The sequence below is a fragment of the Mesocricetus auratus genome, unplaced genomic scaffold (genome assembly GCF_017639785.1).
Source record: "Mesocricetus auratus isolate SY011 unplaced genomic scaffold, BCM_Maur_2.0 Super-Scaffold_100018, whole genome shotgun sequence".
Classification (NCBI taxonomy): Eukaryota; Metazoa; Chordata; class Mammalia; order Rodentia; family Cricetidae; genus Mesocricetus; species Mesocricetus auratus.
Genome location: NW_024429199.1, coordinates 43,829,751 through 43,839,701, shown reverse-complemented (window position 1 = coordinate 43,839,701; position 9,951 = coordinate 43,829,751). Strand labels below are relative to the sequence as shown.

The 9,951-nt window shown below is 47.3% G+C and overlaps 1 long non-coding RNA gene across 1 annotated transcript; it reads left to right on the top strand.

Moving 5' to 3' along the window:
• Positions 1–3,665: 3,665 nt before the first annotated feature.
• LOC121132926 lies at positions 3,666–8,471 on the top strand. The gene is made up of 3 exons (XR_005869647.1): positions 3,666–3,906; positions 4,456–4,530; positions 8,227–8,471. It is a non-coding gene; the product is annotated as an uncharacterized LOC121132926 (long non-coding RNA).
• The last annotated feature ends 1,480 nt before the right edge of the window (positions 8,472–9,951 follow it).

Below are 9,951 nucleotides of genomic sequence, written 5' to 3'. Positions count from 1 at the left end.
GAAGAGTTGAAGTCTAAACTTCCTTTCAGCTCTGGTATCCCGTGAGTCTACGGTAGGACTGCTTTACAGCAGACCACACAGGTGAAAGCAAACCATGAGAACAGGGAGCATGTCCCTGCAGGCCCTCAGAGAAGAACTAAGGGCAAGGGCAGATTGTGCCTGAAACAATTGAAACAGAGACTTGGGACTGGGCTGGTTTATTTCTAATATGTGCTTTCCCTTTTCCTTGGCAAGCCAGCTCTCAAATACATTACACTGAAGAAAAAAAATATGAGCTGCAGGCTGTTCTTGGGCTCCTCTGGTTGGAGTCCTAGGCCTCCTTCCCCTGAGAACACCATGAATTTATCACTTTTCCCATTGTCCCTCTGAGGGATGCAAGCTGAGGCTGTAGTCCTTACTGTGTGTGCTCAGATGGCAGAAGCATGACAGCCCTCCAGCAGAAGAGCATGCCCACAGAGCATGTCCAGGGAAAAGCAAGCCAGTCTAAGGATTGACATGCTTAGGGTAAGCTGCGGGAGGGCTGGCCTTGGATGCCTTCCTCGGGATGAGAACATACAGCCACTTGCTTTCTGCCAGAACAATATTCCATAGCTCAAGGAATGATATGGTTTCCTTAGCCAGGGCCTCCCACACTCAGGCCCAGGGGACTCCATGTGGCCATGACAACTGGCTTTGTCATAAAACCTCATTAGCAAAGGACCTGCCAGAATTCAGTGTCCTATGTTTTAGGGAAATCCATGTATAGAAACAAGATGTTTCCTTGTGTTTCAAACTTGAGAAATCTTAAGCATCTTAAGATGTTTCTTTTCTTAGTTTTTTTCTTTAAATTGTTTGACAGTCCTTGGAGACAAGGAACAAATTGCATTTATCTGAAAACTTACTTGGGAGAGCCCACGGGGCTGATGGGCCTGCCTCCATGGGAGCCATCAGTAAACAGAGATAGATCTCAGAGTACTCTCCTCCTGCATGGGGTATGGGTGCTGCCTTTGGGGGTTTCCAAGGTCACACGCTCCCTGTGACGTGATTTTCAAAGTTCTCAGGACGTCATCAAAAGTGATCTGTCCTACAAGAACCAGGAGAGCACAGACATGAACAGTTAGCCAACAATGGCAGATTCAAGAGGAAACAGAGAAAGCTTAGCCTTGAAGAAAGATGGCTGCTGTGGAACATGACTGCAGGAGGAGGCAATGCCAGTGAGGGGCTTCGTAGGATCAGGTAAAGGTGCTGAGGAAGGAAGGATGAGGAGAGACCAGCTAACGTGTAATCAGGGCTGGGATGAAGCAGTGAGTGAACCCTGTCTGTTTCCTCACAAGTCCCACAGTCCAGGTATGGGTTGGGTGGTGGATGGTACCGTAGTTTTTCAAGTCACAATGGCTTTGCAACCGTGTGTGTGTGTGTGTGTGTGTGTGTGTGTGTGTGTGTGTGTGTGTTGTGTGTTTAAGTGTGTGTGTGTTGTGTGTATAAGTGTGTATGTGTGTGTGTGTGTGGTGTGTGTATCTGTGTGTGTGTCTTTGTGTGCTGAGCAAGCCATGAGAATCGAGGCAGTAAGCAGCGCCTTTCCTCAGTGGGCGTCAGCTCCTGCCTCCAGGTTCCTGCCCTGCTTGAGTTTCTGACCTGACTTCTTCCAATGATGGACTGTGACCTGGGAGTATAAGCCAGATAAACACTTTCCTCCCCAACTTGCTTCTTGGTCATGCTGTCTTATTGTAACAAGAGAACCCTAAGATAATCCCTAATTTCTATTGTTTAAAGGGGTTATTTTGTGTGTGTGTGTATGTGTGTGTGTGTGTGTGTGTGTGTGTGTGTGTGTGTGGTAGAACATGGTCCAAGAATAGAGTCATGTGAGAATTCTGAGTGCTTATGAGAAAACTCCAAAACAAAACAAAACAAAAACCAACCAACCAACCAACCAACCAACCAAACAAAAAAAACAAGACAAGAGTCTGTGACCTCCGTTTCTTCAAAAACATAGAATTGTTCTTGGGATGTGTTTTCATGCTCCTCCCAGGCGTAGTGGCTAGGGGTGAGCTTACCTCAGATTGCCCATTGAAGCTGGCTGTTGTTACTCATTTATATGCCTAGATGGAAAACGTGCTTTTGCTATGTATGGCTGGCCCCTGTGACTGGCCCTTTACTCACGTGACTCTTGTTAGCCCTCACACTGTAAATTGTCTAATGCTGTGGATAAAGTTGACTGTTGCATGAGACTTTACTCTGCCTCATTTTTAGGCTCCCCTCTCCCAGGTCTCACTACCTCTCCATCAGTAAACATGCAGGTACCCATGGAGTTCAGAAGAGGGTGTCAGATCACGTGGGTCTGGAGCTCTAGGCGTGAGCTGCTGACGTGCATACTGGGAACCGAATCGTGACCTCTGGAAGCGCCACAAGCACTTACATGCTGAGCCATCCCTCCAGCCCCACAGACCTAACTTCTGCTTTGCTTTGTCATTGTCCCATGTGAGCTCCTTGACTTGTTACTGCAGCTCTGACTTCCCAAATGCTAGAAGTCTCTATTCCCTGCCTGAAGTCTGCCCTTCATTTACCCACAGACCCCTGAAGGGGGCTCTGTACCCTGAGCCCTGTTCTGTCAGTGGAATTAGCACCATCAAAGTCTGCAGCTGTTTCTCATTCCTCTTCTCATAAAACATGTAGTGACAGTTGTCACATCTGGTTGCTGCCTCCTGGAAGTGCCTCTCTTCATTTTCATGCAACTTCAATATTAAGTGCTAGCTCTTCATGAATCTATCTTTGTTATTCTTAGTTTGAAATCTCTGGACATTTACATCTTTGCCAATTCTTCTTCCTCCTCCCTCCCCATCCCCTTCCTTTCTCTTGTTTGTTTATTTACTTATTTTTGTCTTCTGTTTTTGGTCATAGCCTTGCAGGAAGACACTCAGGATAGGCAGACCTTGAGATCACTATGTAGCCAGGGGTACCCTTGAGCTGGAGATTTTCCTGCCTAGGCCTTTCAAATCCTGGGATTATAGATGTGGGCTACCATGTTTGCCCCTGTGTCAATGATTCTGTCTCAAGTTTACACTCATCTCAAATGTACAGAGCTGGGTATCCCATGGGCGGCTCAAACAATGACCAAAGTGGAATGCAGTACTGTAGGAGGTGGCGTTAGGAGCCTGGAGACAGAGAGCATTACGGCTCATCTTCTCCCTCTAGGACTAAAGTGCCCTGTAGATCTCTTAGTTCACTGAATAGACAGGGACGCTGTCTGTGTGCCCAGAAGGAGGTGGGGACATTGGATGCTAAGCAACCAGTCTCCATCACAGCTACCTGTAAGGAGCTGTGCATGGTGAAAGCCACCAAGGCGAGTGACTTCAGGAGATTCTAATGATGAACAACCAGGACGACAAGGAGAGAGTTCGGGAAAGTCCGTGATGAAATTCATAACTAGGAGATCGTGCCAAGGGAAGGAAACAAGGGCAGACGTTAAAAGCAGAGGAAGACAATTTGCCGATCCTCTGGAAGCGTCCAGAATGAGCTCAGGGAACAAACATGAGGTCACCTAGTTACGTCTCCAAAGAATCCAGATGGGGCCTCTCTTAGCACAGGGCCTTGCGCACGCCTGCGTGAGGACACCTGGGAGGGGCTTAAGTGATGCTCTTGGTGAGCTTTCCTTTATCAGCCTCCCCTTCCTCCCATTTCAGCTGCAAGTCTGAAAAGTTTTGAGCTCCTAGGTGTCTGGTCATTTTCAAAGATAATGTTTTTAACTTCTGTTTTTAGCCTGGATCCTTCTCTTTATCTTTCTCCACCTTGATTCCTCCTTCTCCTTTTGACAGATGTCTTCTCGAAATCACGGCCCGAGAAGACAGAGAAAGCTAAGTACAAACGCAGCCTGGGCTCCAGTCCTCGTGTTCCTGTGACTTGAGTCATTAGTTCTCCGGTTACTGCAAGGTGAGGAGGGGCGCTCCCGCTAGACAGATTACTGGCCCCAGCAACTGGAAAACTCTTCTGCCATCTGTGCACACCCCCTTACCTGCCAAGCAGATTCAAACCAGCTATTCTTGACAACCGTCCTAAAAAGGTATCCAAGGACAGACTTTCAAAGGTATTATCTTATTGTTTTTATGCACATGACACACGGACGTGCAGTGTCCCAGGAAGCCAGAAGGTCCCCTGGAACTGCAGTTACAGCTGTTGCGTGGATGCTGGAAACTGAACCCAGGTCTTCTGGAAGAACAGCCAGTGCTTTTGACCACTGAGCCATCTCTCTAGTCCCAGGAGAGATGACTTTTGAGCAACAGATTAGATTTCTACAAACACAAAATAATAATCTTGGGGAAAATGCTGTGCTTATTTTACTTTGAGTCAGGCTCTTGCTATGCAGTCCAGGCTAGCTTTGGCCTGGGGATCATATGGGCTCTATGTTTGTTTGTTTTAAATCAACTCTCTCTTTCTCATCCCCACTTCCGCTACCTGCTAATTGTCCTGTCTGCTTTTCAGCTCTTCGGACGGTAACACTCATGCAGCGACTGGGAACATTGCCCTTAAGCCAGACACCAGCAGACTCCAGCTCTGGTATTTATAGGCTCTGACACGCCCCTTATGATATTTCCATCTTTGTTTCTTCATCTATGATAATATATAGGAGGAGGAACATGATGCAAGCAACCACAAATATGGGTATACGCTTTGATGAGTTAATTCTCATAAAACGATTCAAGGGAAAACTAGTTATAGCCTTGGTTGTCATTATCCTCCCCATTCCAGTCCCATAAGAGACACGGAGCGTTCAACTTACTGGTTTTCTAGCTAACAGTCTTCAGTGTGTAGCTGTCACCAGGGCCGTTGTGGTCCTCCCACATCCATCCTTCCAAGCACATTCTTTCGTTCATTCTTTAGACACCCCTGTCTGGCTTCTACTTGAGCTCACTGGGTTCTTTCTGTTTTGGAGTTTTGTCCTGGCTGAGGTGGGATGAAAGCGTGTCGTCGCTCTTCCTCTCCACATGCCGAGTTTTCATCGGACTCCGTTGACGACTGAATGGACCTGCAGCTACCCCTGCCAACTGGAGCCTCTTCAGGTCTCCCTAGGGCGGCGGCAGGTGTGCTCTGATGAGCCGGTGTCTGGAGTAAGGGCAGGGCGCTGGCCGCTTCTACTGCGACATTCAGGTGTCTGGGTGTCACACTTGCCTCCAATCCCTCCTTCTCTGATGAGCTATTCTCTGCATAGGCTTTCGGGAGGTAGAATGAGGTTTAAATGAGGTCAGTAACCAAGCATGTCCTCCATTAGATACATCGCCATGACCAGCTTCAGAGCCCACTCTGTGCTGTAGCATCGACCGAATGTTGTGGGGAGGCTCTGGGAAGGGCAGGGACTTGCCTAGGTTCCTCTGGTCCCTTAGCCGTGTACTGTTTCCTGGAGCTTGGTCTTGACCGTGTATGCTTCTGGTCTGGGAACCTCGGTTCCTGGTAGAACCCCGCTGCTTCCTAACCCCATGACTGAGCGCAGGAGCCAGTGCAGAATGTAGCTAAGCATCTCTACAGCAAAGGGTTCAAGGCCACAGGCAGCGTCGACCTCAGCCAAGAAGCATCTCTGAGCTCAGTGGCCCAAATGCAGCCTGCAGGACTTGAGAGGGCTCTGTATTCTGAGGAGTGACCCAGAATATTTAATAGTTCGTCTCTGGTTGAAGACTTCTACTCTAAACAAAAACCTTTTTGTTGTGTGTCTATGGCTGGCGTGAGCTCGTGCGTGTGCGCACACACACACACACACACACACACACACATGCACATGTATCACATGTCACATGTTGAGGTCAGATGATAACTTTGGGTGTTGGTCTTCACCTTCTAAGTGGTTGAAGACAGCATCTCTTGCTCACTGTGACATACTCCAGGTTAGCTGGCCTTTGAGTTTTCAGGGCTTCTCTTGTCTCCAGCTCCAATCTCTCCATTAGGTCCTGCTGGGGTTACAGTGTATATGTTACTGGATTCTAGGGACCAGAACTCAGGCCATTAAGCTTGCACAGCAATCCCTTTCCCCACTGAGCCAGATTCCCAGCCCCAAATCTCTACTGATAAATATTCATTAGTTGAGTACAAACCCTTTGACAGCCTGGGGTATGGACATTCATAAATATAACCCTTGTCTTCTAGGATCTTGTAGTTCAGAAGAGGACAGATGGGCCACCAGCTCACTTGCCACATAGAGCATTAAAGCTAGGTGCACTAGTGTACAAGTCTCCATCGCTCCCCCAACAGTGACGAAGGAAGAGTCTAAGGGCTCAGGAAGGCCTCTTGAAAGAGTGCACATCAACAGAGACAAGCAGCTAGCTTGTGGAAAGAGTGGCCAAGTGGGTTTGCTAGATGAGGAACAGTTGAGTGCAGACGGGGGTTTGGAGGAATGAGTGATCTTACGACGAAGACACTGGAGAAGGAAAACAGTGCTATGACCGAGATTCATCCTTCTCATTCCAGGTGACTGGGCCAGCATCCCCATTCATACTTGGATCCTTTGTTCTTAGGATCTACTCTGCGTGTGAACTTGGCCGTCCTTCCTGTGGATACCTCTAAGACCCCGCCCCATCTCTGCCCTCCCCCTCATGCCTCCCTCTGTAAGAATCCCTCTTCTCTATCCTTGTCTTCATCATCCCTGCCTGGTCTTCTAGTCTCCCAGTCTTGACAATCCACAATTCTGCTTGTTATTGCTCTTGCCTTACTATACAGTCCAGCGACTTCGGCAGCCAGTTCAATGATGGATATATCGGCCACCATGTCTCCTTTGCCTAACTATACAGAAACGAATCACTTCAATGCCATCACTTTTGGGAAAACCAAAATATTTTATATAATAAACACAGTCTGAGGAAAACCAAACATCAGAATGCAAAGACCAGACCATACTTTGTCAGTGGTGACATATATAAAGCTTGGAGTGTACATATATATATATATATATATATATATATATATATTTGGACTGAGCTGCATAAGGGTTGTGCTTTCGTGGAAGACAAGTGTGAATTATTTGGAGTGAACTTGCCAAATGCTGTGCTTCATGGAGATATTGTTTATGTGTGTGTGTTTATATTTTCTTCAGAGCTATGCAATTTGGTCTTGTGCCTGCTTGCCTGATCATGAACTAGACAGTGGAAACTTGACTGTTGCTACACAACTGACGGAACAGTATGCTATGTTAAAGGTTCTTTGCATGAATAGCGTGTCCTCCTATTTTATCCCGTGGTGTTGGAGGCTCATCGTAAAAATTAAATCAGGCGTGTCAGTATGCAGATCCTGACGCAGAATCTGAAGTCATCCCATCCCAATGTGAGTGGTTTTCCTGGTCACTTCACCCATCAGTAATGATGCAGAGCAGATTTAGAATGGGGCCTTGCAGTCTCTGGACTGTGATTCACTCATTGCTATGTTGGCTCTGTCCTCTTCCTGTCCATGCTGACCCCAGACTCTTCTTCTCTTACATCGCACCAGGATCCTTCTGCTTCCTTCAGGTAGGTGAGCATCAGGGGAAAGTTACAAACCAGAGTTTCCTGGTTCTACACACCAATACTCTGTATCTCTTCATTTCTCTTTTTTTTTTTCAAGATGGTTCACTCTATAGCCAGGCTGCCCTGGAACTCACTCTGTAGACTAGGCTGCCTTTGAATCCAGAGATCTGCCTGCCTCTGCCTCCGGAATTAAAGGTGTATACCACCACTGACCGGCTCATTTGTCTCCCAACCCTCCCCATAACTCTCTCATCCTTGGCAATGACCTTGGTGGCTTCCACTTTACAGAGGAAACTCACATGGGCATCTGAATCCTCACATTGGCTTGTGCTTCTTAGAGGAAGAGGCGGGCCTGACCTTTAGGGCTAGCCATTGTATTTCCGTCGTCCTTCGTCACTTCCCCAGGGAGAGTTCAACTGTAGGATCATATTGGGCTCTCCTCATTGACTGGAATATGCTCCTCCCATTGCCTGTCATGCTCCACATATGCTCAGCTCTTCTTAACACACCCGTGCTACCACTTGCTTTATTTAGTGTGGGAGGTCAGCTATCTCTCTCCTGTCCTCACGAAGATTTGAGCACATCTAATTGCCTTTTCCTTCCCCCTTGTCTGCCTTCTGGGACTCACAGAAGTCCCTTTCCTCTATGAACCCCTTAGACTTTGCATGCTCTTTCTTTCCTAGCCGTTGGTGTACATGTGTTCCTCAGCTTTTACGATTTTGGTTCATTAACGGTGCTATTCATCTTTTTGAAATCTTTCTATCACCAGATGGTAATGTCCCTGCTTCAGCTGCCCTGATTTATCCCGTGTCAAAGGACAAAGAACCAGGAGCACAGGCAGTGTGAGACAGAGTCTAGGTGACCCTGAGTGACCTACCACGTGAACCACAGCCTGTGCTTACACGTTACCTTCTAGTCAACTCCACCCTTATCATTGTTTTAATTTCAGCAATCCCCCACACGCTTCCCTGTATGTCCCCTTATGTTTAGCTTAATAGACTTAAATTCACAAGAAGTTGCCTGTTTTTTTAAAAAATGTCTTTCCCAATCACTTACGTGTGTAACACAACATGATCTGGGTGTCTTAGGGACACACGATGCTCCTACAGTTGATTCATAAAGACAAGTACTGACGGAGCTGAATGGAATCTCTAAGGAGGAGGCTAACAGAGTAAGAACCGCACAGCAAATGGAGAGGTGGGGAGGAGAGAGCATTCTGGTGAGTCTCCTGAGGTAGCTGGTCAGTTGGGCAGCCTCTCCAAGGTAGATGAGTGATCGTGTCAGGCTGACTCAGGACTTGACATCAGGATATTAAAAGAGTGACTAGTGGTCCAGAAAAGGCCTGTTAAGGAGGTTTGGGCTTTGAATCTAGTCCCAGGGCTGGGCCCTACAGCAACTGGCTGTCTAAGGCCACACCAGGCAATCCAGCAGCCCCAGAGAAATCTTTACAGGAGACATTGATATAATCTTTATTTTGGTCTATTTAATAGACTTGTCTTCATCTTATGCTTTATACATTTTTTTGTACCAAAAATTAACATGCATGACTGGGGGTTAGAGAAACAGCTCAGTGGTTAAAGACACTGGCTACCCTCGCAGAGGACGCTGGTTCAGTTCCCAGAACCTACAGAGCAGCTAAAAAACCTACTGTAACTCCAGTTTCAGGGTATCTGACACCCTCTACTGGACTCAGTGAGCACTGTTTGCAAGTGGCACACACACATATATGCATGCAAACACACACATAAAATAAAAATAAAAAAATAAAAAATTAATGCGCATGATACGAAGACACACAAACTCAGTAAAACAGAAAAATAACAAATGAGGGTTTTGGTAAGGGGGAGGTCTAGGGATACCAACCAGGGAAACTGAGCCCAGCAGAGTTGCATCTTGATTTGGTGGATTACCCAGTGTCAACATGTATGGCCATTTTGTTTCTGCCACAGCAAGGCCTGAGGAGCACCTTTCAGCTTTGGTAGAACTTGTGTAGAAACCAACTGGACAAAAGGTGGCCTCTGGGGCTCCTAGAAACAGCAAGATAGATGGTTTTTCAATTATAGCAGTGGGTTTTACCCTGACCCACGAGGTCTCAGAGCATGTGGGTCCCAGGGCAGAAGATCTGAGAGAGTGCTTGGATGTCCAGCAGTAAGGATGATGATCTGTTTGGGCTGTTTCTAATTGTCATCCGGATGTTGACTTTATCTGAGGCACGCCCACCACTGGGGTGATGGAAGACTCGCCACCAAGTGTCTCCACTTGAGACCGTCACCTCAGGGACACAGCCAGCCCTCCACGCAGCCTTGCTGGAGATGTGGAAGGGTTTGAGTGTGTTATGCCTTCATTCTTATCTAACACTACCTCCAGTAAGGCCTCCTGGGACCTCATGTGTCAGTCAGGTGGGGCAGACTCTCAATCTGGAAACTGTAGGCTCATCGCTGGAAACCCTCCAAGCTTGACTACCCACCTGGCTTTCTTAAGGATGATGCAAGTG